The 27,270-nt window shown below is 33.1% G+C and overlaps 1 protein-coding gene across 5 annotated transcripts in view; it reads right to left on the minus strand.

The window, feature by feature from the left end:
* Positions 1-27,270, minus strand: part of LOC118182775 (uncharacterized) — a 453,922-nt gene that overhangs the window by 184,378 nt on the left and 242,274 nt on the right. The window contains exon 1 of one of the 5 annotated variants that reach the window (XM_035352162.2): positions 9,653-9,707. The exons of the other annotated variants lie outside the window; for them this stretch is intronic. The gene's annotated coding sequence lies outside the window, so the exon portion shown is untranslated. Of the gene's footprint in view, positions 1-9,652; positions 9,708-27,270 lie in introns of those variants that run through there. 5 annotated transcript variants of the gene reach the window in all.

The raw sequence follows: 27,270 nt of genomic DNA on the forward strand, positions 1-27,270 counted from the left end.
TACCAGTGTAGTGTATTGTAGCAAATATGAGGGTACACCATTATTGGTTTTTGTTGTTCCAGAATGCTCACGTTTGTATGAATGATACTTATGGCTGAATTTGTGAAGCACATTAAGTATGTACTTTTCAATGATCCTCAAGACTTAATCCTGTATTTGTATGATCCTATATTCCACATTCTGCTCCTAATGTGTATGTGTATTATTTTGTATGGCATATTCTATGTATATAGATATATACAGCGCATTATTTATTTACTTATTTTTATTTATTTATTTTTTGAAGGTTTTTATGTATGAATAATATAATAATATTTAATCATATAATTAATTGATACTTAGTATTTTTCATTTTAACCTTTTGCATTTTAGCTGTATAAGCACCAGCATTATGATTTAATAATCCTGTTTGATTATATACTGTATCATGCATATGTAGGATATTGTAATTTTTTTCTTTTTTTTTTTTTTAATTTTATTTATTTATTTTTTATTTTATTTTTTTAAGGTTTTTATGCATGAATAATATAATATTATTTAGTCATATAACTTAAATCAATACTTAGTATTTTACATCTTAACTTTTGCATTTTAACCTTTTGCATTTTAACTGTATACGCACCAGCATTATGCTTTAATAATCCTGTTTGATTATATACTGTATCATGCATATGTAGGAAATTGTATGGTTTATTTATATTGTACGATATCCTAAGTACTGTAATGTATGACCTGTAGTCCCACTAGTCTCTAGATAAGGGTGGCAGTGGTGCTATTACCAATTAACCATAACGGTAAAGGGATGGTGCCCACGTCCTCCGTCACTAAACTAAACACTATTGCAAACATCTCTGGCAGCCGGTTGAATGTGCAGCTTGTTGTTCGATGCTTCATACGCATGAGGGTGGAACCATGTGTTGTGGAACTGCGTTTATTTCTACAACTGTAGTGTAGCTATCATATCTGTCTGTATATGCCGTGGCGTGATCCCTACGAGAATATTGGGTGCAGTTGTAGACATATTACGGTAAGCACGTGTAATATTAATGGCAAACGGTCTTTGGATGCTTAGAAGCTATTTTAAGTTTCTACTTTACATTAGTGTTGATAGACTGCAGCTGCATACGTTATGATATTTTTTCCAGCAACTGTTAGACAATTTTTTTCTAACTGTGGATTCAAGCCACATTTGTCACCTTAGAATTGCCTAAGACTGTACACAATTCTTAGTGTCCGACTCTTGAGATTCATTATGTGTGGTGTCTAAATAAGAGCTGGATTCTATGTCTTTTCTAGTTATTTGGTGTACTCGTGATTTTAATTTTATGTCTCTTCATTTCTGATCTGGGCTTACTAATGAGTTTGATGCCCTTTTTAGGGATTATGAATGACGTGGATTTTGTTTCGAATATTTGAAGCTTGAGCTGATTTCAGCGATCATAGAAGAGCTTATTTTTCCTTTTTTCACTGTTGTCTAATTTCGTGTCTTGTCCTCCCTCTTATCATGAAAGCAGTATCGTAAATAACAACTGAGATATGACTAGAATTCTGAATTAATGATCTAACTGAAAGTCAGGTTCCACAAGAAAGGTCCAGCACATGAGCCTTGCGGGCAACCTCTGCCTTGCATTATAAGTGTCATGCATTATAAGATGTTGTCTATTGCTCTGGGAGTTTTCGAAAATAAAATATATGTTGCTGAAGCATTTTGTGTCTCATAGGGCATGCAGAATCGTAGGCCACCAGAGGGTGTCGATCGCGCTTCGGAAGTCGAAGCTTAGGAGTACTGTGTGATACCCAGGTAGCTTGGTCAAAATACTGTTTTTTAGGTCTATGGGGACATGAGTTGATGATTTTCCGGCTCTATAGTCATACTGTATATCACTCAATTGAGATTTTTGTAGATGGCGAGATAATCTATTTACTATTATTTTTCATACACTTTTTCTAGCACAGATAAAAGGCAGATGGGACGGTAGGAGTTAGGACATTGAGGATCTTTACTGCTTTCGAGGAAAAGAACAATTTGGTCTATTTTAAAAACACAAGGAAAAGTTCTATAATCCTTGTTCAAAAATTTCAGAAAATATTGTGTGCTTAAAATAAAGTTTTAAACAGGTTGTTTAAATTAAATAAAATAAACAGTTGGAAATAACTATTAATAAATTAACAACGAGAACCTTTATTTAACTAATTCTCGGAATGGCGAAATCGGAAATTCAGGAGACTGTAATAAGCAATTAAAAAGGGTACGACAACTGAACTTCGAAGGTAGAATATGTACACAGTATGTTTTACAATTCCAGTATCATAAATGACTTTATATATTCTTCCAAAATGAAATCCTTGTGTAAAGTATTCACATGAGATCGATGCTGATAAGCAAATAACATAGGTTCATGACGTAAAAACAGTCAATCGTCCTTTCTTCCAGATCCCCACTCCTCTCGTATACCCAAATACTTTAAGCGATCCCATCGGTGAAGGTCAAGTGGTGTGTCAAGTTCTGGGTTTTCTGAAGACCATTCAAACATTGTGACGATAATTCAATACCCTTCTGGTCATATATCTCATATTTTAAAGCCTAGAGACCAAGTTAGTATGAAGCCATTTTATGGAATACCCTGTAAAATCTGTGAACGCCAAAGGGTCTAAAACTTCTTTATGGTCTAACACTGCAAAGTTATACATTCCTTATTCTGAAACTATGTTAAATTTTTGGTTTTTGTAATAGCGTTGATCAGAACTTAAAATTCAAAGTATAAATACTAGTTTTAATTAAAAAAATAATTTTGATAATTAGAATAGGTGTAACAGTACATATGTATGTAAAATATAATAAAAAAAAAATACGATGGCTTTGCTCTACGCGAACAGGCAACCTCTAATTAACTTTGCGCAATTTCAAGATCTTCCCCCTAGACCAGTATTTTCGAGAACATTCTAGCATGTTATATAATGGCTACTATTAAATGTAGAATTCGCGCCATTTTTTAGTCAGACTGTTTTCTCCTTCTTGCTGCTGTAAGACCTTTGCTGCGGCTCTTCCCATCTGTCTCCCTTTGTTTGCAGTAAATTTAAAGTCAATTTTATTAAGTTACTATTGGATATGTAATTTTAGAGAATCTAAAAGAATAATGATCTGAATAGAATAAGGATGTGGAATCAAAATAGCTAACTTCTTCTCAGTCGTCATTGGATGCCTTACTTGCCACAACAATATCCGAATTCTGATGCCAATCTTCATTATTCCTGTGCCTGACTGCCACAATATGATATATATTCTTATTAGATTGCAGTATTGATGTGTAGATTTCCTCACTGGGTAATTCTAAGCTACTGTTGAAAGTGAAGAATCTGAAGAACTAGTAAGCGAATAATCGCTTGAGTTCGTGCGACAGGAAACAACTAGATGGAAGGGTAAAATAACCCTTTATTATTCAAAATAAGATTTGACAGAGCTCCGTCTTGGAGTTGTACAATAAAGCCGACACTTGGGCTTGAACTTACTAAAACTAAGAATTAATCTAAACTAATCTAAACTAAAGAGGTATAGCCGAAGCTATCAAAATTCTAACAGAGTTGCCCTCTTAACGTTAATAGACTGCGAAGCTATCAAGGGCCTAACGTACGGTCGAACGTGATAATAGCTTATGAGAGACTAGCCTAAAAAGGCGGACGCGTGCAGCCAGAATACCTGGTATCTCTCTCACTAAGAGCGAAGAACTTCGCGGTTAAATACCACTCTTCCTCATTATGTATTCAGACGTGATTCTAAAACTAGGTTCTAACCGGAAGTGGTAAGTTGAAGTTAACAATGGATAGTAAAGGAAATTTAACTCAAAATTTAACTGTTATTAAAATTAACATAATCTTTACAGATGGAAGACAAAGGCGTATAAACAAAACAGCGTCTTTCTAGGTATAAAAGATCACAGATTTAATGCTGCAGTGCTGTATCACTAAAATGTTGACTTATTTATATAACTGCATATATCAAAATGGATGATAAACTTATATAACATCCTGAGTTCGAGATATCGTTTAAAAATATCGCAAAGATATAAGCCGGATTGCAAGATATGCCTTTTTTTTTTTAAAGAATTCGAAAAATCTACCGTTTTTCTCCCCATAGCTTTCATTTTTTAATGCACCAACATTATCTGCATAAAATTTGTGCGCGATATCTAAAATAATTCTGGTAAAAAAGCTACTTTATAGTGTATTAGATTGAAGAATATTTTTTACTTTTTATTTTCTAAGAAAAGATAAGTGACATTTAGTCGTGCGATCATTACAGCTTCAAACATCAGGAAAAAAACCTTACACTTTCCAAGGTCTCATTTCAACAAGTATAACATACCATCTCCACCTGAAACTTTTAATACCATGATAACTTGAAAATATACTTAAATTTGTTAGGTTTCTTTTACTGCCGTTTGGTTCGAATTCAGTATCGTAAAGAAACAATCCCTCCAACCTTTACGACTCTGTCTTCGCCGCATGGGAACATGCTGCAAAAGCAAATCTGTATAAAATACAAACTCTATAAAATAGAGCCCTTGAAGAAATAGTGAGTGTTGGAACACTCACTATTTCTATGGCGTTGGGAACACCACATTACATAACAATTTAAAAAGCGAAACCACAAATAATACATTCTTAAAAATGCTAATTTTTACTCCAACATTAATATCATCAGAATATTAGAATTTCAATTCAAAATTATGAATCACGATCCACAAAACACGCATATTTAGCCAATACCCCTCTTTTGCTATAATCACCACTTCAAAGCAGAAGTATTTTGTCGTCTTTCAAAACCAGAAAAAAAAAATTAAATACCCTTCACGAACATACCACTATTAATTATTAGACCCGACTTTCACTACTTAGAATAGAGGAATAGAGGGCAGTATTTTTCATAGCTTCAGAGTACTGTGCATTCTTATATTACGATAAATAATTACCAATGAATATTTACTACGCTGAAATTTGACTTCTAGTCAGAAATTACTGCGTGATATGATAAATTACTTGTATTATTTTCCCCCGAAAATATTCTAAATATTTTAGACATGAACTGACGATTATTTGATTATGGCAAATACACGTAACGCTTTTCTGTAAGGATGCCTTCATGGAGGACTTTTAAATGAAAACTGGCTTTCATTCATATTACACATCCCGAAAACCTCAAAACATCCAAGCAATCAGCGCGTTTGCCGGGATTTGAACTCTTGTCAACTATCACTTTTGAGCAATCTTTTTTTACCGCTCAGCCACCTGGTGGATAAAATGAAAGCAGAAGGATACTATTTGTTCAAAAGTAAGGTCCTGACTATATGGGAAAATATGCCCTTTGTAGGGAATTTCATAGCTTCAGGGAGGTACGGCTAACCTTTTATTTACCTGTTAAGTACGTAATGTAATTTTATAGATATAGAAAATACTTTTTACTCAAGTTTTAGTATTTATTAACATGTTCTACACTTTTTCTTAATTTATAAAATATTTTTTTTAATCTGAATTTAAGTAAACGTTTATATGTATTTTTCGAGTTTAAAATTGGGGGGGGGGGCATGATCGTCTAGCAATGGTGAAACGGCTGCATGAGCCAAAAATGTTTGAGAGCTTCTGATCTAGATTGTATTATTTAGATAAAAGAAAAGCACGTTGGGCTACCACCTACCAAAGGGAAGAGACGCTTTTGAGGAGGGTTTTTTTAAGTGAAACTTGTTAATTTTTACATAACATATGGAAAATACTACAAAACTCCTATGCAGAGAAACAGTTCGTCAGAATTTGAACACAATCGAACTACCACTGCTCGGTAGATTTGCCGCTCTGCCGCTGGTGAACAGTGTTAAATGCATGGGTGCAGTAGTGAAAACATAAGCACACGCTTAACATTTAACAGGTATAATGTAGTGATTTAAAATATATTTTGCAGACAGTTTGTCCCAAACCTTTTTCCAATTCATGTATACATTAAATGGAATCATCCGGATATCTATCCGGATATATATAGCTAGACTCAGGACCATGATTGAAAAAAATAAAAACCTGGAATTAGAGCCAGAAGATAACATTTTATAAGTCACAGTACGAAGGATAATTTTACTAATCAAGAATTAAAAATTTGAATTTTTATTAACTTAAAATAATTATATCTCTCCTCACTAACAGAATATTAGAATTATATTAGATTCTTGTATATTATATTTTGTATATTAGAATCTATCTTAATGAAAGCCTTGCATTTTTATTTTAAAGGAAAACATTCGAATAATATGCGTATAATAAGTTTCTATATCTGATTTTGCAGGTTATGAAAAACGTAGTGTATGAAATCGATCAAAAATGGAACTCACGTTCGGAGCCTAAGGAAAATGGATCAATTAATTTACGGAATGAAATTTCAATGCAATAAATATTCAATATTTTCTGCAGTGCTCTGTTTGCTGAAGCATGAGCTGTTTGACAAAATCAAACACTTTTCATCCTTTATTCAGTATGGAAAGCAAGCAAGCACTGTGAATATTTGATTTTATCCTCTGGATCCATTCAAATACGAGTACAAAAAATTCCCCCACCTGCTCAAATAATTCTTCACGATAAATCAGGCACTAAATAATGCCATAAAAAATAAATGGATGGCCCAATGTTTTACAAAACTGATGATTCTCGACATTGAAAGCAAGACCGGGTTGGTTGTTTCAACTTCAGGCAATGAGTCACAGACAATTCCCTCCCACATTCGTGCATACATATCGTTGTGGGTGACAATAAAGAGAGGGTATTAATGCAAAACGAGGGGGCGGGTGATAGGGGACTCCATCTTTACAGTTTCTAATCACCATTCATCTTTTAGTCCCCTGACAATAATGGGAGGGGGGAGTTGTAACTAGAAACATTTTTTATGACCGAGGGGGGGACGAGAAGTGATGTCATTTGTCAATCTCTATATTAATAATAAGAGTCCGAGAGAAAGGAGCCAGGGTGAGAATTTAGCATGTTGCCAACTCGAGTGCTAAGAATTAATACGGGCAAACGATAAAGAATACGTCACGGAATGAATGAATAAAAAATGATACGCTTAATTGTGCGTTTTGTAAGATAGGTGTTTATATAGGTTAGGCACTGAAATGTTCTTTCAGAACAGTAGTGCTTCGTATGTAAAGAAATGCACACAATTGGAAAAGAAAAACATTTGCATTTGGAAGAGATGGTTTCATTGAATAGATTCATGCTTGATAAAAAGAATTTAGAAAATACAGTAAGAAGTGCATTTTTTGTGCATTTTTGCCGTAACTTATTTCGTAGAATATATATGAGAAAATGAAAGAAGAAAAGGAGATGGTAATACGAATATGACAGACGGAAAAACCCCACTTTGTTTATTTCTGAATTATGTCAAATTTTACAATAGGTGTTATACTCGTTTGCATGTATGTTTTCGCATATGAAAGCACGATAAATAAATTAAAAAAACATGAAATTAAGCACACTTATCTTAGGTACAAAAGTAGATAGCCTAATAAAGCGTAAAGATAGCGTCTTTTAAAGTAAAAATATAGAAATTTCCTCCGTCCCTTTTCAATGAGCTATTTGAATATCCTAAGTAAATACTACAACAAACTCTTTGGAATAAAAAACGCTTACGTTGAGGGGGTTAAGCTTTATGGCTAAACCTGCACAAACGTTACATATATACAAATCTTATATCCGGCTACAGGCCACTGGACAATGAATCGCAACACTTCTTTTGTTGGACACTATTGTTGAGCATTGAATCATAATATGCATAGTAGGGGCATGTAAGGTAACCCAAAGCAAATATTATAATTTTAGAAAGACTCCACTAAAGATATTTCTAACACGAGTACACCTTGCATCTATAAAACTGAGAATGTATTAATGACCTTCGAGGTGAGATTTAACTTTAAAGAAGTGAAAATACCCTGAAAGCGCCAAATCTAGAGAATAAGATGTTTGTGGGAGGGAGTTCGGGATAAATGAGAATTCTGACACTTTGTTTTCGTTAGGAACTGCTTGAAGAGAATGGACTTGTATAGTGATCATTGTCACGACACAGAACTCAGTCATTCGAGTGAGTTTTTTAGGCCTAACGCATTGAATTCTCTTAAAAATTCTCCGCATTATGTCTTTACAAATGTGAGTTAACAGTTAGTCTTAGGAATAAATTCCTTGTTAACTATCGCTTCCCAATTAAAAATATTCCCCGACACGATCGTTACTCAAAATTTCTGTGGCCATGTTGAATGTTCTACGATCCAAAAAGATGGCTTCCGTCTTGTTTCAGGATCATAAACAAAGTATGAAGTTTCACTTCCATTCTCAACAAATTTTAAAATATCGGGATTAATGTCTGTTTTGCATAGCTTTGAAATCCACGGAGATAGATGCTTACAGGATCGAAACAAACAATTAATTGATCCGTGATATCCCATTTCGGGCTTTCCCAATTCAGGCTTTATAAAGGTGAACAACAACAAACATTGTACTATTTCAGGCTTTTCTCCCTCCTTTTGCAAGTGCTCTGGACGAGAATATCAAAAATCTCACCATTTCTGCTTTTGTATTTTTAATCTTCTATTACAGTTGGTAGGAAGACATTGGGAAGGGAAGAACAGGTGTTCCAAAAAAAAGTTGCAATAAATGAAACACAGAGGCACAGAAAGCAAAACATATAATTTGTTTGAAGTATACAATAACTTCTGTTACAGTAATTACTGTTAGACAGATAATCGTAAAAAATCCATTTTTTGTGCATGGTTTAACTTTCTTCTCTACAAGTGAAAGTCACATTTTCAAAAGTCTATAAAATAACAAATATATTTTATTAAAAACTGGGATATTAGTACTATTCGCGATTTTCATGATTCTTTAAATCATTGTATTTCTGATACAGATTTAATGTTAGCCAAATCCTTAAAAGTTTTTATTTTTCTGTTTCAATGTGATTTTTCGCTTTCGATGTTTCAATTTCGAAGATTTTTTTTCCAAGAAAATAATTATACTTCATCATAATCAAATTTTAAAAGCATCTTGATTTCTATATTAGGTATAATCAATAATGTCATTAAAGCTTCATTTAAGCAAATAAGCATTAATGCTTATTTATCATTAAGCATTATGCTTAAGTCTCAAGGGCGATGTACATATTTCACAGACACGTGACCTATTTCGCTTTCAGGTTTTGCGTTAACCCTGGATGAAAGTCTGAAATGGGAATCCTTTTCTTACTCAACTCATCGAACGAGACTGAAATGGCGCGATTTAAAAAAAAAAGCACCCTAGGTTGGGAAAGCCTGAAAAGGGACATAAACGAAAGTTCTGTCCGAAAGCAGACGATATTTTAGAAAAAGTAAGTTGAGATATCATAGTAATAAATTATGGTAATTACCTTTGGGAAGGGTGCATCGAATTTAAAAAAAATAAGTCTTAAAATTATGTAGGTCGCACTATGTATTTAGCATTAAGCAAATAAATACAAAAACATTATGGTAATTTGTAAATGTAAATGCGCAATAATTAACATACAATATTAATAGTAACGTTAAGTGCGTCACTTTATGAATACAGTTACATAACAGTGTTAAAGGCCATCAACAGGTATATTACTTACGTTACAAAGAATACTTGAAGGACATAACTCTACGCACTCGGCAAAGCAAAGATTCCGTGACCTCGTGGTTTATTGGACCATATGTCGCGAATCACGCAGGTTTCTTGTGTAAACTATTCAGCTGCGAGAAGCTTCGAGTTGCAGCTGCACGTTAAACACTTTATGGCAAAGCTGAAGAAATATATTAGTAAGCCATAATCCGCGGAATTGCTCCGGATTGGTTCGTAATTTGTGCGCACTTTCCACATTCTATTTGATTAGGTGCAACTGTGATGCTGAGATAACGAGCTTTAAATACATCACTTCGGCGCAATGGCCACTCCCATCGACTATAGAAATTATTTGATGGATTATTTTTTTTACACAGTGAACCAGAAAAATAAAGATGGCTACGAGCATTATTTCTTCAAATACTAATTTTAAAAATGTATTTCCAGTTATAAATGTTTCTTTCAAAATAAAATAAAGAATTTCATGAAACTGAGTTCATAAGGAGATGTAAAACGCTCCTCACCTGTTGCTAGTTTTGCTTGGTTCCACTAAGGGCGAGCGGTGAAGTCGCTAAAGACAGGTAGTTCGGTCCGAGGTTCGAATCCAGCGAACGAGCTGGCTACTTGGGCGTTTTCGTGGTTTTCCCCGTGTGTAACGTGTATACGAACCAGTTTCCCTTAGAAAGTCCTTCACGAAGGCATCCCTCCCCTTAGCAGATAGCCCTGGTGTGCTTTGCCGTAATGTCAATAAACCAATAAAAATTACTGCCGGCGCACAGTGGGACAAAATATCCTAGAACTCGATCGTTAATCGAAAAACCAAGAGTCATCTGCTATTCATAAACTCGGGTAGTCAATACTTCGGAGTGCTCGATCAAGGGACTGTTGCACCGTAATTCCTAGTCGAAAGTAATACCACTCCCCTCAATGGCAAGCACTAGCTAATATTAAGTGTCGGCCACTACTAACGCCGAAAGCGGTTTTCACTTTATAGAAATGAAATATATACATGAAAGCACCTAACAGGTGGGCCACCATTGCCTCCTGCGAAGGGGCAGACAATTTACACCTATGTCTTCTCCGGGATTCGAACCCAAGCTCATAGGTACGGCAACCAGCGTTATTAACCACTTTCCCATCTGGGCGGCGTCCCTAGTATAAAGTTTCGTATATGGTATTTGATCTGATTTATGATGTTTTTATTTGTATTAATTTAACTATTTTAGATATATATATATATTCCAAATCCATAAATATATGTTTTAGTACACATTTAACATTTTGTAAATATTAATAAAACATTTAAATTATAGCTGTTAAAATCTGCAGCTATCAACTTTTCTTCATAAAAAATAAGAAGAAATTATAACGGAAGCTTTATTTTAGCTAAAAGCAGATAAAATACTTTTTTTTTTTTTTTTTTTTTCATGATGATGATCAACTGTTTATTGTAGGATTTTATTTATTTATTTATATTTTGATTTTAATGATTTTTTTAAATAATGTGATGTTCTTGAAACAGACATATCTTTAATCTACATTTTAATATTTATTTATTTTAGGAAACAACTCTAAAAGCATGCATTTAACAAGAAAAGACCTTTTTTAATATCATAAGAAGGTCTACTTAGAATAAACGTAAAAAACACCTTATTTGTTTATGAAAACGTATCACAAAAGTAACTGGATGTCTTGAGGAGCATCTAAAGGACGAAAATCAGAAAACATCCCATTTCAAATCCAAATTCAAATCCGGATGTTATCATACAGGAAGATCAAAGACAGATTTTTAAAAAAATATCGTAACTGAATTGGAGACTTCATTTTCTTTTGCTTTTAAGTGCTACGAATCATTATTGAGAAATATTGAGGAAGCTTAACAGTAGATTTTGAAGAGAGTAACTGAACGAAAAAGTGTTATATTTACGATTAAAAAATAAAACAATTTAATTTTACTGACAGAATGATAAACAAAAAAGTAAAGAGTGAAAACTTACAATATGGAATATCAATATTACATAGATGGATGCATTTCTTCGAATACCTATTACATTTAGTGTGGCATGTCCAAGGTGACGTAGTAGTTGAAAGGAAAAAATTCCATTTATTCCTTTTTACATTTTACTCAAAAATTATTTAGTGAAAATTCTGAATTAATTGTAGACAGGCTTTAATCATGTTTTGTCAATTTAAATGACGAAACTTTGTCAAGACATTTTTGCTAATCCTAAGCTCTCATCAAAATTTACAGAGCAAATGTTAATTCTTTTACCAAATACACATAATTTTTATAAATTTTTAAGCGGTCCTAAATTAATATTAATGAATTTAAAGAATACGCTCATGGTACTGCTACATATTTTGTAAAATGTATCGGAGGGTTATATCCATTCGTGGTACACAAGTGTTTCACACATGGATCTGAAATAACATCTTCTACTTTGTTGTCGATTTGATAATCAACAGAGTCGACTTGATAATCTCAGAAACCGCGAAATAAAGATTTCAAAAGATATCACGAGATGCTGTTCAAGAAGCCATAACTTGCTTTCATTAAGCTTTCATCTCATTAAAACTAAAATTCGAAAATTTCTTTACATTCTTGTTTTAATATGAAAATTTAGTTTATACAGCTATATAATAATAAAGTTGATAAAAATGACTTCTTCCCCTCCTACAGATATTTTCTGTTTTGTACTATATGTGTGTACTTGACTAAATGTACGCCTCCTATATAATTAAGCATTTGAATATGAATTATTTACTTCATTTACTGATAAAATATCATATTTCATTTGCATTAAATAAGTTTTTAAGATGTTTAAGTGTTAAGAACTAGTTTAGTGTGTCTTGCCCTACTGTGTGACAAGGCGGACGTTCATTAGGTTTTTAGCATGCTGGCTGTTCTGCCTCACGAGAGCTGTATTCGAGGTCATCCTATCCTCCCCTTCTTCTCTTATCTCTAACTCTCGAGAGGATTTTCCGCTGGACAGTACTTTTTTATACTATCTTGTCACAAAAACTTAACTAAATTCCATGCTTTCTCTGAGATTCGTAAACAGATTCGTAGCTGCATTGGTCATCATAGATGCAACAAGATCGAATTACTACTGTTTAATGAGCTGAGCTTGGCTAATGGTGAGACACATTTTACTAAAGATTCAGAAGCACTCCAAGTCATATTTTATGATAAAACAGACATTAAATTAGGACCACTTCATTTTCTAGGAAAATAATTACCAGCCAATTCCTTTAGTTCTATTAAAATACTTAAAGTTCTGTAGGTATTCTTCCCAAGACAAATAAGTGATTCTACAGCGTTTTTCTTTAACAAAGTCTGGTAATATTTCCTTTATTCGAAACTGCGCGTAGAAGAAAAAATATTAAACATGCATGCTTATTCATAGTCAATTCTCCACCCACTAAATAAGAAAAGAAAAGATTAACAAATCTATCCTAAATGGTGTTTCGTTGGCAAAACTCCACGAATTAGATACCAAAAAGCTACCAGCTACATCTACACGGCTTTCTTATTTTCTATAAACACCATATTTGTTTGATTAATGGTTCTCTTAAAAAACGTCATTCGATAGAGCAAATGCTGTTCTCCTATTGGTTGACACGTGATTCATCATTTTCTATTTCACCAAATTATCTTCATTCTCCCCCATTCCTACTCCTTCGCTTTCCCCTTTTACCATTTCAGTCCTATTCCGGATAAACGATTTTCTGCCCAGCGCCATCTAGTGCGAGAAAATGCGCACGTGACGTTCTCCAACGCTAGAAAATCACAGCAGTTTAATTCAGGAAATTTAATTTGAAATTTTAGGTATCATGGAAAATTAGCTGAATAGAAATCCTGCCAACCAAAAGACAATTCCTCAGAAATATGTCATTCTGCAAACAGTTTTAAACTAATGCGTTTATTGCAAGCACAAAGACAATCTCAATTGTAAAATCTCCCACCTCTCAACAGAATTCGTGAAGTATAGCAATACCCTACAGACACATATTTATTCTCAATGTTTCATAATGTGTTCTTGTATATGTGCATAAATGTATAAGTATAAGAGCTCTAAGGTTTTTGTTTTAAATACACAGTGCGTCTATTTAAGGTTTTAAGACTAAATTCCTTCAAAATGGAAAACTGAGACATAACATTCTTACTTCTTAGCTTTCAACACACAATCATTGGAAGTATATACAATGCTTAAGCTGTTTGATTCATTCCTAGAATTCATCTTTTGGAACACTATTTAAGTGCCTAGTTAAGGTTTCCAAGTTGTTGTTTCAGTGTATTACAATAGTTATCGTTTAAATAAGACTTCATATTAGGACGAGAAAGTAGCTTGCAGATGCCAAATCTGGCGAATAAAAGGATAGTTGAAAGCTGTGAGATTTCTTTTAGCAAGAAACAGGTTGATGACACTGGAACTGTAAGACGAAGCATTTTTGTGTAATTCGAGTGAGTCTTTTCTAGCTTAATACGCTAAATTTCCTTATTCGTTATATCTTTTATAAAACATGCAGCTTACCCTCTGTCCTTCAGAAACAAGTTCGTTACGAATTATTCGTTTCTAATTAAAAATAAATAACTAACATGGTCTTTATTCGAGATTTCTGAAACCGAAATTTCTGTGGGGTTAAGGAACCTAAGAAAAGGATTAATGTTTCGCCTGTGAATTAATTATAAGCAAAATACTAATTTTCGGTTAGCATCAAAATCTGCTTGATGAAGTTAAGATTACTCTCAGCCAATATGGATCAATCAAGACCTACAGAAATTCAATCTTCTTTCTGTTCTGCAGAAACGGGTAATACGACATCAGCTATTAAGTTTTGCCTTTTTTTAAAGATTTTCAACAGCATTTGTGTGAGCAGAGTCTTTACGGATATTAAACTCATCAGCTACCATTCGAAGAGATAGGTAACAAATCTGCAACAACAATAGTCGAACATTTTACATGTTCTCATGCATTCGAGACTATAAAGAGAGACCACTCCTAGATTCATTTTCAGTACCTTCACGTAAGTCACGAAATTGTCCATTAATGTAAAACATTGGACTGTGTTATGTTCTCTTCCCTTATGTTTACATAACACTGCAAATGTTTTCACCCTGCAAATGTATGCAGTTTATCTGGCTTGACAGCATACACTGGGTTGCCATTCTTTGCTCAGCTTTCGAGTCCGTGAGAGAAGATGGCTACTGGATCAAAGCAAATGATTAACTGCATAGAGCATTCTGTCCATGTAAATTCAAATATCATAGTAATAAATGCTATTAACTGTTGTTTGACAGATTTACTCGAATGTTTTCCAAAAATTTATCACAATCTTTGTAGAACCATTATGCATTTAGCATTTAAAGCCCATAATTTACTGAAGTACATTTTTTTCTCGAGGTTTCTCTCAATGCTGACATGTTATCGCAATGGCACTAGTAAAAATCGCCAGTTTCTCAGAACGTGCTAAACTCTTGGAACTACGCACGAAATCATTCTTCAGGCAACGATACTCAAAACAACAATCGTACAGTACAGAAACGTCACCATTTTCGTGCGCATTCCTTTTTGCTGATTCCAACATATACATTTATATGATTTTTATAAACAAATCGCGATATTTTTTGCCTTAAACTTAATTTTAAAATATATGCTTGTGGAATTTACCAGAAATGGAAGAAACTGCAGTAACATTTCAGCTGGAATACAGAATCTTGACCCAAAGTCTCTAAAGGGAACAAGGAGGAAGATGAGTTTGATAGCCGATATTACCGGGGTTTACGCGATACGGAGTCTCTGCAACTCTGATTTTTTTTTAAAGATCATTCTGTACCTGGAGAGAGGAACAGAGTAAAATAAAAATTACAAAAAAAATCTGTAGAAAAATAAAATAGTTTTACTTTTTTAACGTATCACGTAGTCCTTACCTAATAATTAAAATTCACATTTTAAATTGCTAACGTGTGAGCCGAGCCTGTCTCGTTAATATGTAAATACCCCAAAACTCTGCAATGCTTTACATAACTTTATTTCGAAATTCTCAAATGTATGTGTTATGTAATGCGTTATGTTAAATCTCGAGTCTGCAGAATGAAGATTATAACTTACTCTTCTGGCAACTTTTTCTCCAAATGAGAGACCAAATTTTCTTTATTAAAAATTAGTATATTAAAAATCAATGCTTTTTTGTTGTTGTTAATCCCATAAGTGCGGAAGAAAATGTTTTCATTATAATACTTAAGAAATTGAAGATTTCTCTACTGAATGTTAACAAATAATATAACATTACCACTTCTTTCGTTATTATTAAACATTGCATTGACAGATATTCTTGTTTTGAAAAATTCAAAAAACGAGTAATTTTCCTGCTTTCCATAAAACATAAACGCGCAGCTATGAATTTTTTACATTTATCAATTTATTAGCATTTATTTCATTTTGAATATTTATTTTTAAAATAAAAAATATTAATTTCTAGAGCTATTCAGATTGTGTAACGGCAAATATAACACTGATCACAATTGTAAGACCTATGCAGATCCTCAAAGGGAAAACAAGAAAACACACAAGAAGTTGTGGTTAACTTATCTAGAATTTTTTAAATAAAGTCTCAAATAAAAAGCTGATGTTTATACCACATGACTTCCTTCTACGGAATATTAAATTATACGCATTTTTCTCTGCACTTCATTTATTATATTTTTATTTATTATTTCTGCACTTCATCACTTATTTCCTCGAATTTCATTAGAGATACATTTCTCATTCAATTAATTCAGTTCTCACTTCGCGGCAAGGCAAAAATACATAAAAACTTAAAATATTTTCATTAAAAGTTGAAAGATATAGAAAAACATAAAACAACAAATAAGTTAAAACAATTAAATTTTTTTACAATTAAAATTGCAATTTCTACGCAAAAACAAACAATTCGGCCAGCGGGTAAGAAGGTAGATATTTCGGTGCACAAAACTGAAAGTTTACTTATGGTCTCACTCGGCAAAGAGACACTGAAGACGTAGAAAGTGACTTAATTTGTTGTGGATGATGAGTCAATATATGGGATAGTTTAAAAACTTAAATGATAATTCCAGCACGGATAAGCATAATTTAATTCACAATAATAAAAGAAGACATTACTTTGTTGTTGCGAAGCTTAGTTTCTCTAGATTAGCAACAGATCCACTATTCTGCTAAGTTTTAAATGTAAACAAATATAGATGCCATGCTAAACAAAAATTAGGCTTAGCCGCACTTAAAAAACTTTTAAATTGTTGACAACTCCACAATATTGCATGCAGATTTACTAAAGGCATTAAAAACCTTAACGGGAAGATAAAAACAACATAATTAAATCATTTTTAAAGCAAAAAATGCGCAATTTATAAACATATAAGAATAAAGAAACTGAACTCACTGAGCCGAGTGGATATATATATATACATATGTTTATATACTTTTGGTGCAACCGATTGCAATCAAAAAGGGAGGCGCACATGATATAGCAGTCGGATACACAAAATTTCCAACTTCTGAGGGTACTCGTTTATGAGTTATGCGAGATACATACGACGTACGTACAGACGCTACGAAAAAAAATCTCTTTTGAATCCATTTAAAATCTTTTTTATAATTCGTTTTGGGAGAAAGAGTCCGTTAAATTGCATTCTATAGCGGTCAAAATGGATGTTTACGTTGAAATATGGTACCCGGAATTTTTCGTGATTACAATACTGTAATTACTTCGTAGAGGGAAGTAAAATTAGTTGCAAAATAAATTAGAAAAAACTTCCACATTTTAAACTCTAAACAAATGCACAATGAAACAGTCCAAATTTTAATTACAAATCAAATGAATTTTAGCTGAAACTATAATTCTGTTAGTTTTTAATATATAATGGTGTCAGTTTCAAAAGGAAAATTTAAAACAGTCCCTAAATCAAACCTGAACTAATTAAATTAGATTGTCTGGTCACTTTTACTCATATGTGTACATGATCATCAATGATTGTTTTTGTTTCCATCACATTCACAACCTCATCACGTCACAATGAGTCATTATTCTGTGCATTAGTTTCATATTTTTACTCATTTCAACGATAACGTTGGCAGAAGTTTTACTAAATAGCAGAGTAAGGAATTTTATTAATATATATGCTTAGTCCCTCGAAATATTTGCTCTGTTAAAAATAACAAAGTAATTTCACTTTCAAGTAACAACTAAAAATAGTAAATACGTGATTTATTTGAAGACTGCAAATTTAACTCTGTGAAATATTTTCATTCATTTACAGGGTGATTATAATTAAAGTTTAAGTTTCAAAACGCTATAAAAAAAGAACCACTCATGAAAATGACGTCAAATTTGAAAGGAATGTTATTGAAGAAGGCGGAAAGCGTATGGCAGAAGAAAAATTTAGTTTCAAAAGTTAGCAACAGATGGCGCTGCAAGCGGAAGACGTAAATTAAAATGTTAGTTAAATTTCAGTGTTATAAAGCCGCCAGGCTGTTCCTCATTTCGCGTCTCAGACGTTCGCCATGGGTGTTTCACTGCAGGACCGCGCTCTGCTGGTAAAGCTGTATTACAAGAATGATGATTGTGCAAGAGTAGCTCTGCAAAAATTCAGTACACTGAAGGGTATAAAAGAAAGCGTTGGTCCAATGAGTGTCTTAGGTCTAAAGAAAATGATGCAAAAATTCGAAACGACAGGTTCGTTTGATGTGCAATCTGGTAGAGGGAGAAAACGACTGCATTCGACGGTAGTTGAAGAAGTGGCCACAGCATTACAGGAGGGGTCGGCCGGTGGTGTGCAACCGTGCAGTGCACGAGGAATTGCCCGAACATTGGACAGGCCTACGAGCACGGTGCTGAAAATTATACGAAACATCCTGCAATGCTATCCGTACAAAATTGGCCATGTGCAGGAGTTGCTTCCGCCTGACCTGACAGCTAGGGAGACGTTTGCGTTAGAATTCCTGGCTCGCAGGGAAGTGGATAATGAATGGCCGTGAAAAATTTTGTGGACAGATGAAGCCCATTTCCATCTGACAGGGTACGTGAATACCCAGAATTGTCGAATATGGGCAACAGAAAATCCACTGGCAACGCACCCCGTACCACTTCATCCTGAAAAGGTCACGGTATGGTGTGGCTTTACGGCATCATTCATCCTAAAACCATATTTTTTCGAGCAGACGGCTGCTTCCGGTCCTGTTACCGCAACCGTCACTGGTCAGAGGTATGCGTCTCTTTTGCGCAACCACGTGATTCCAGCTCTGCAACAGCGTGGATGTGTGGATGAAATCATTTTTATGCAAGATGGCGTTCCTCTGCACATTGCACATCCCGTGAAGCAGCTGCTGAGGCGCCATTTTGGAAATGCTCGAATTATCAGCCGTCATTTCCCTACAGCCTGGCTGTCCCGATCGCCTGATCTTACTCCGTGTGATTTCTGGCTGTGGGGATATCTGAAGGATGTTGTGTTCCGTGCTCCAATTGCAAATTTAGCGGAATTAAAGGCACGCATTTCGCAACACATTCTGAACATCACCCCGGAGACACTGCGATCCGTTGCGGAACATGCTGTTTGTCGCTTTCAACTTGTTGCACACAACGGTGGATACCATATTGAACATGTTTTGTGCCAGTCTCGCGACAGTTCCGAACTTCTTTGATGAATGGTTCTTATGCGGTATGTCGCCGCAAAACTCTTGAAACCGATTTGTCCCTTTCGATGTGATATGTACAGTCATGCAAATAAAATTATTCAACAATTCTAATTTCTCAATGCGTTTTATTGTGTAACTTCTACCTTAGCCATTGTTTTACGAATCGTTTATCGTTTCTCGTCGTGATTCTGCCGCTTACAGCGCTATCTGTTGCTAACTTTTGAAACTACATTTTTTCTTCTGCCATACGCTTTCCGCCTTCTTCAATAACATTCCTTTCAAATTTCACATCATTTTCATCAGTGGTTCTTTTTTTATAGCGTTTTGAAACTTAAACTTTAATTATAATCACCCTGTACTTTTATGTCTATAATTTGCAGTAAACAACTGTAGTAGTATGGAAATTCAAAATAGTTTTCCATTTGTTACGCAAAATTTAAATTGCATAAAAGGACATTCATTGCAGCAAAAAAGAATGATACCAACTTTTTAAAAAAGTTTCGTGCACATTACTCGTCTCATTTTTCAATGATTTCGACAAATGCTGTCACATTAATAAAATCCACGTACAGGAAACACAAACATTCATTTTTATAAAATAACATTCGCCCGATGCATTCCGTTTCGAAACGCCCGTTTCCAGACTTCACAAATACAAAAGAACACAATTTACATCAGCCATAAATTTTCCGCCATTTTCCATCCAAAGGTTTCTCGATTCTGATTGGAATATGATAGAAGATATGCAGAAATGCACCAATAAGTAGAACTCAGAATTATGGGATCGTTACCAAACTGTAAGAGATTCTTAAATTGTTTTTTTTTAACATTTTTAGAACAATAAAGTGTAAAAGTATAGTATTTTAGGTCACCCTTAGAGCTAGTTAAATATTGAACTGCGTTTAGGAAATTTAACATAAATATGGAACTGCGCGCTGTTTAAACAAGATAAGAACAGTATTTAGATAATTATTTGTTTAATGAAAAATTTCTATGCAGTTGTCATTTTTCAACGCTAAAGAATGTTTATTACGCAACTGAAAGGAAATGACGTCATTACTACCTCTTACAAAACACAGTCAACACTCTGTAACACACGTTACGACATATATGTTCGACTCAAAAATAGTTTATTGTTTTTTATTATTATTATTATTATTTTTTATTTTCAGATTCTATATAGGATGCATTGGTATGCAAAAAATAATAAAAACTAAAATAAAGAGGATTTCTTCTTTTCATGTTAGGAATGAACCGGCGATTTATTGAAATTTAATTAGCGAAATGTAAGAATAAGGAATAAGTAATTTCCGTCATTATTTAAATGCACGGTGTTCAAGACAGGGCGTTAAGTACCATTCATTTTGTTTGACGTTAAATACTAATTAGCAAAATGTCGTGCATTAACTTCGTGAGGTAGCTTTACTTTCCCTGAATCCTTAATTAAGTGAGCTCTTCTTCGTTTAGCTGCTTACTATTCAAGTAATCGTCTTTCGTTTAGAAGGAATTCTAAATTGTTTTAGGCAGTATTCGTTTCAGTTAATTCAAAATTTGTCTTTAGAATGAGTTTAAGCGTAATCTAATAACGGCAATCAAATATTTCAATGTTTTAGCATTTGTATTTTAAAATTGTGTAATATTTACGATTTGATTTCAGAAAAACTCTTAAAACTTCGGTTTAGAATAATTTCATTATCATGCTATCTCTTGCTAAAGGAATGCTTAGACTGTTATAGAAAGTTGATGGCTTTCAGAATTTTACTTAATCATTAAACTTGTTGAACTGCACAATATTATACAAACTTTAAAACATTTTCCCGATGTAGGATAATTAATACTTTTAAAAGTACCTGCCTGAGTCATTATGGCTTAACGCATGCATGCGCTTTTTGTTATTCTGGTTTAATAATCCTTTTTTCCTTCCCCATCCCGACTGCAATTTCTCTCTCTTTTCTTTTTAAATTGTCAAAAGCATATCCGTGAAACATTGCGTTATAAATTAAAGGAATAATTCTTTTACCCAGCAGCTATAAATTAAAAAAAGGTGTTCATATGATGGAAGAAAATTATAGAATCTCTTCTGAAAAACCTTAAAATTGAATCGGCATAACGCTAAAGCTTCTATCTACGAAAGTGGTATTAAAGTCTTTCTAAAGAAAGTTAGGCCTATTTACATTACAAATGAGAAAAATTATCAAAGCCTCCCTCCGAAGCCAATCAGTTCAATCGCAAAGAACATATGTGCTATAACTATTTAGCTACCTAGATATTTTAGAAGCATTTAAGAAAAACTTACCTTATATATCACGTTATGATTGCAAATAACATATGTTATTATGAATGCCTTTAAACTTTATGATTGGATTTAAACAGCATTAATGTTTTTTTAAGCAACGCATTTGCCAAATATATTCCGAAAAGAAAAGATTGTTTTCATCGAGTTATTTTTCATGACTTTTTAAAGAAAGGAAGGAAATCGTTTTTATCATTCATATCAAACTCGATCTTTACCATGAAACTGCCATCTGATTTTACTATTTAGACTTCCGAATACTACCTGTGCCGATAAAATAATTACAAAGGTTAAAATACACCTTCGGAGATTTTATAACCCAGTTCAAGATTGCATTAAAAAAAAACCTAGAACCATAACAAAGATTTTATGCAGCTTAAGCCCACACGCGAAGATTAAATTCAATTCATTGCTTTAGTTTTTGAACCTATAATTGCATAGATATAAAAAAGAAGAATTTTGATGCAAATGAAATTCTATTAAGTTCTGCAGTAGGATTAATTCTGGAACACTGCGAAATGCGTAATAAATAAAGTAAAGACGCGGGTATGAATCCTGTATTAGGCTTAGATGATCCTTTAGAACGCTACGAAACGGAAGTGCATAGCAAATAAACAAAACATTTCATTTTATATATTCTGTCAAATGTAGCAAAAGTTAATCTTAAAAACAGCACTACTAAAAATGACTTAATATTTCTAAATATAAAAGAACAATATTTTGTTAGCTAAAGTTCCTTTATTTTAGTCATGATCTACGTATGCTTCAATTTCCTTCTTCTCAAAATTCTTAATTTAAAATCTTAATTATTATAATAAAACTAACATTAAGCTATTTAAATAAAGGTATGACTTTCAGAGTTCTACGGATTTTTAGATTTTGTTCCGAAAAGATTAAAAAAATGCATGAAATTCTGAGAAGATTTGAGACCGCGCATTTAAATGCAACAAACAAATATTAAAACTAAATGCGTGATGTTAAAAGTCTTCTAAAGTTTAATAAAATCTTTATTAAGTACGAATTCCGCGAGAACAAATCCTTTCATTAAAACGCATTTGTTATGCAAGCTGGGCACAGAAAATTCTCCGTTTCGGAAAATGAGCTTTTTTTTTCTGTTGCCACGAAAATAAATGAAAGCGGGTAAAATTTTATAATACCACACACTCATGCACTATTTTAACGAATTATTCTACGACCGTAGGCATAAAATCAAAAAAGTAGCTTTTGCAAATCCGTCCGAGAACTACATCACATATTTCGGAGCGTAATAACTTTATTTTCTGATCGTGCAAACAAAGATGCGTTTTTAATTAAATTCTAGACTTAATCTTTACATCAGGTTTCTAAATTCCAAACAAAGTCGGGCTGAATAAAAACGGCTTACCAAAGAGAAAGATCGGTTCCCTCAGCAATAATTAATGAAGAAAAATAAACAAACATCATCCGAGTAACTTTAATTAACTCTTTGTTACATGTATATATAGTAAATACATAAATAATAAGAACGCCAGAAAAAGATGCTTTTATAAAGAACAAATATGAATTATTGAAAGATATAATGGTAACAAGACGAAAATGGCGAAAACACAAGGGACACAAGAAGAAAAATTTACGAAACAAAATATGAAAATAATAATCATTTCCATGTAATTATAAGCTTAAAACCCTAATGAAACAAAACCTCTGATTGCATATTATGATCTCAGAAAAGCTTTAATGGTAAAACGCCGAAAATTAACGCTGTTTTAATTGACCTTAAAAAACAATGTTTAGAAGAGAAAGAGAGAAAAAATTAATGGGAAAATTTTACCTCATAAAGAATTAAAACGAAATGATTCCCGATTTATTATGCCAGATTTTTAAACGCACTTTTATTTTTTTTTTTTTTTTTTTTTTTTTTTCAAAATGGTGGCAGCGAGGGAGAGGGGCGAAGCATTTTATCGGAGCAACAAGCGAAATAGTTCTTTTTCTCTCTTTTATCTCCCGGTTTTAATTTTGGGGCGAGAAAGCGGAATGTGCTAATGGCGGAAGAATTATTTTTTCTTTTGCTTTTATTATTTTTTGGTACGTCATTTTTAATGGGGATTACTCGCATCTATTAAGATGAACAAGTTACAATCCGCTAATTGCCCAGGAATTTTTTTCGTACTCATACCCGTCGTTTAATTACGAAAATGCTTAATGAGGATAAAGTTAAGAAAACGTACCGCAAAACATTCTTTTTCATTAAGCTCTTTTTTTTTCTTCTCGTCTTTTCTCCCAATCTTTCACGGTAATGTTTTAATGCAGTGCTTAGCTGTTCTTTGTATTAAGAAGAACTATGTTATACATTGTCTTTATTTATTTTTATTTCCTTTTGCAGACAAAGTCGGGGATTCTGAGGATCATCTTCTTCGAAAGGAATCTTGATGGAAGAATTGATTGATCGTCTGTTTGGAGTAAGTTTTGCAGGCGACCATCGAATAAAGAGAGATAATTAATAACACTGTAGTTATTCATTTAATGATTAACTGTTATCATACTAATTTAACTTGTTTATGCAGATGATCTATTTTATTTTTTTTTTCCTTTTAAATTGACTACTTTAGAAAAGTAAACGCAAATTCAAACTAATAATGCTTCAAATAAACGATTTTTATTAGTTTTAAATTTGAAATGCATTCTGGTTTCAACTTCTCTCCTCCTCCCTCGCAAGGTATTTATCTGTATATGTATATATAATATATGCATGCATTTGGAGTTTGTCGTATTAGATGCATATATGATTATTCCAGACACTACAGCTACATCTAATAGCCAATGGTCAGAAATTTTGCCTTCTATATATTACCATAATTCTAACAAGTCTTTAGATTTTAGTTTAAAATCTTTAAATGAAAGAACAAATTTTTAATGGTGTGTGGCAAAAAAAGCATTTCAAATACCGTATATACCCGCGTATAAGTCGACCCCCCCCCCACTTCGACATAAAAAATTCGTAGAAAATAAGAAAACCCGCGTATAAGTCGAACCCCACTTCCAAAATCGATCGAGAAACTTCGAAAAAATTTTTTTAAGTACTACATTTATTCAAAATCATCTGAGAAAAAAAAGTAAATATACGATAAAAAATACCTTGGTAAATAAACAAAATCAAAATCCTTCAACGTCCGATTCATGGTCAGATTCGCCAAACATTTCATAGAACTCTTCTTTCGTCATTGGCTCGTCATCATTCATGTTTTCAGTTTCGAACGCTGTAGTGTTACAATCACTACTAGAGCCTTCGTCGTCATTTTCACTTTCAAAAACGGCATCATCTTCTGTGCCGTCTAGTTCGTTGCTAATACAACATTTTTTAAATGATTTTATAATCATTTCAGAGGGTATTTCGTTCCAAGCATCTATAACCCACTGAGCAATTAATGTAATATCGGGCTTTTTAATGTTGCCTCCCTTTGTAAATGTTGGTCGACCGGAACTAATCCACTCTGCCCAATATTTTCTAACAATTTCTTTGAAGGGCGTATTGAGGCAGTCATCTAGGGGTTGAATGACGGATGTCAATCCTCCCGGAATTACGGCCACAGTCGTTTTTAGGTGCTTTTGACGTGTACGCCTGTTAACAAAAGTATTTCATGAATGAACAATAACTATTGTAAAGACTTATACGTACGTAAAAACTATCTGCATTTCTCTTTTCTTGGCGTGTTGGCGAAACTTTTTTATTGCTCGATATTGATCGGTTATTCGGGGGCCGAAAATTCTTTGGTTTAATCGAAACTTACTTTAGTTAAAGTATGACACTCTGTGATTAGTTCGTCACATAATTTAAGTCATGAAATTACTTCAAGTAAGTGACTTATTTGATAAGTCGTCCAATTTGACTGCAACTGCATTATATAAAGAAATTTTTAAACTTCCGATTCTTTTAATTTTTTATGCCCCCGCGTATAAGTCGACCCCCCCACTTTGAAGTCTTTTTTTTTTTTTGTCCAAAATATCTCGACTTATACGCGGGTATATATGGTAAATAAAACTATACAAAAACATTTACATTTATTTTGATTCAGTCAACAATTCTAAATGTCGCGGAAAAATAATGTACTTAAATATGCAAGATAAAAAGACATTAAACGCAAAATTGCTAACTCTAATTTATCCTTTTAATTTGGCAACTACTCCTTGGAATCTGTTTTGTGTTTACGTAATCATGGTGCAATGTGACAGCCCTTGTCCAGTCGGATTAAAGGAACTTTTTACTATAAATACCACTGCTACTAATGCTCATCCTTTTTTTCCCTGCTTCGCTTGCTGCTGGGAATACGTGGGTTCTTATTGCTCTGCTTGTTTATTGTTTTAAAAATTTAATTCGTTATATAAAAGTGGGAAGGGTACAATAAGCATCCAAAATAAAGTACGAGCATGCTTATGTTTGCCAAGAATGCCCAAACGTAAATTAATGAGTTGTTTTCGTCAATTCTGTCTCGTCAATATGTTGTTTTCGTCAATGTGTTCGTTCTTGTCAACATTTTGTTTTCGTCAAGTCATATATATATATTATTATTATTATTATAAGTAAGGTTGTAAGAACAAACGAAAAAAGACCAATTTAGGTCAAAATTTTGCGCATTGTGTCGCAAAATTAAGGAAATTGGTACAAACGCATTAGTGAAACCAACGTAGTAGAAGTCGACAAATTTTCACAATAGGGACAAATTCTGGCAACCATGCTCGTAAATAGTTCAATTTTAACAAGCAATGTCGCCATTTTTATATACGTTCTTTTGTTGTATGCAAAGTTCTAAGAGTTTTTATAAGCGAATAATGAAATTTTTTGCCTTAAATTCAATTTCAAAATATTTGCTTGTAGAATTTTTCTGCAGTGCAAGAAACTGGGCTACAGTTTCTGAAAGAATATAGTATTTTGTCACAAAATTTATAAAGTGAACAACTGTTTTGAATGTATTGTTAAACAGATGCCAGGAAATTTCCACTGCAGTAAAAGAGACAAAAACCCATTTGTAAATGCGTTTATGGATTGATTTTCGAGACAAACGCTTAATTAAAGCCCTATGTATGTATTAAGTATGTATAATTTTTTTTTTTTTTTTTTTTTTTTTCCCAGTTATAAAGCATAAGTTTCTTGATTCTGTAACAAATCGCCAAACTGTGCCTAAATGGTTGCTGTAATATGTAAGTAGCTTATTAAATATTTTATACAGTGAATATTGCAGTTTTTTGAAAATATTTAAAAAATAATATATGCTTATATACACATATATAAATTGAAAGTATGAATATAATTGTCAAAAATGTGCCTTTATTTATGCTATGAATATTCGCATATGATTAAGAGAGAAAAGTTTAAATACAAAAGAATATTCATATAAAAAAAGCCTTTTTGCTTATGGAATTCTCCCTACCCCCCTACAGTCCTAGCAGGGAAAAAATCAATTCATCTTTTAAAAATAAATTTCGAAGAAAAATTACCCTGCAAAGTGAAAGTTACAGAATATTCAAACTAGCAGACGATATTTTTGAAACGCCAGCATTTTAAAAGTAAATTTCATATTTATTTTTACTGCGAAGTTTTCTCTCTTATAGTAAAAGTTTTATTTTTGTTTCGCTAAGAGATAAGGTTGGGAATTTAAACTTCATTTTTAACATCATCTTCACTGA

This window comes from Stegodyphus dumicola, chromosome 3 (genome assembly GCF_044657685.1).
Source record: "Stegodyphus dumicola isolate Sdum_Otavi_A_Nest chromosome 3, ASM4465768v1".
Taxonomy (NCBI): Eukaryota; Metazoa; Arthropoda; class Arachnida; order Araneae; family Eresidae; genus Stegodyphus; species Stegodyphus dumicola.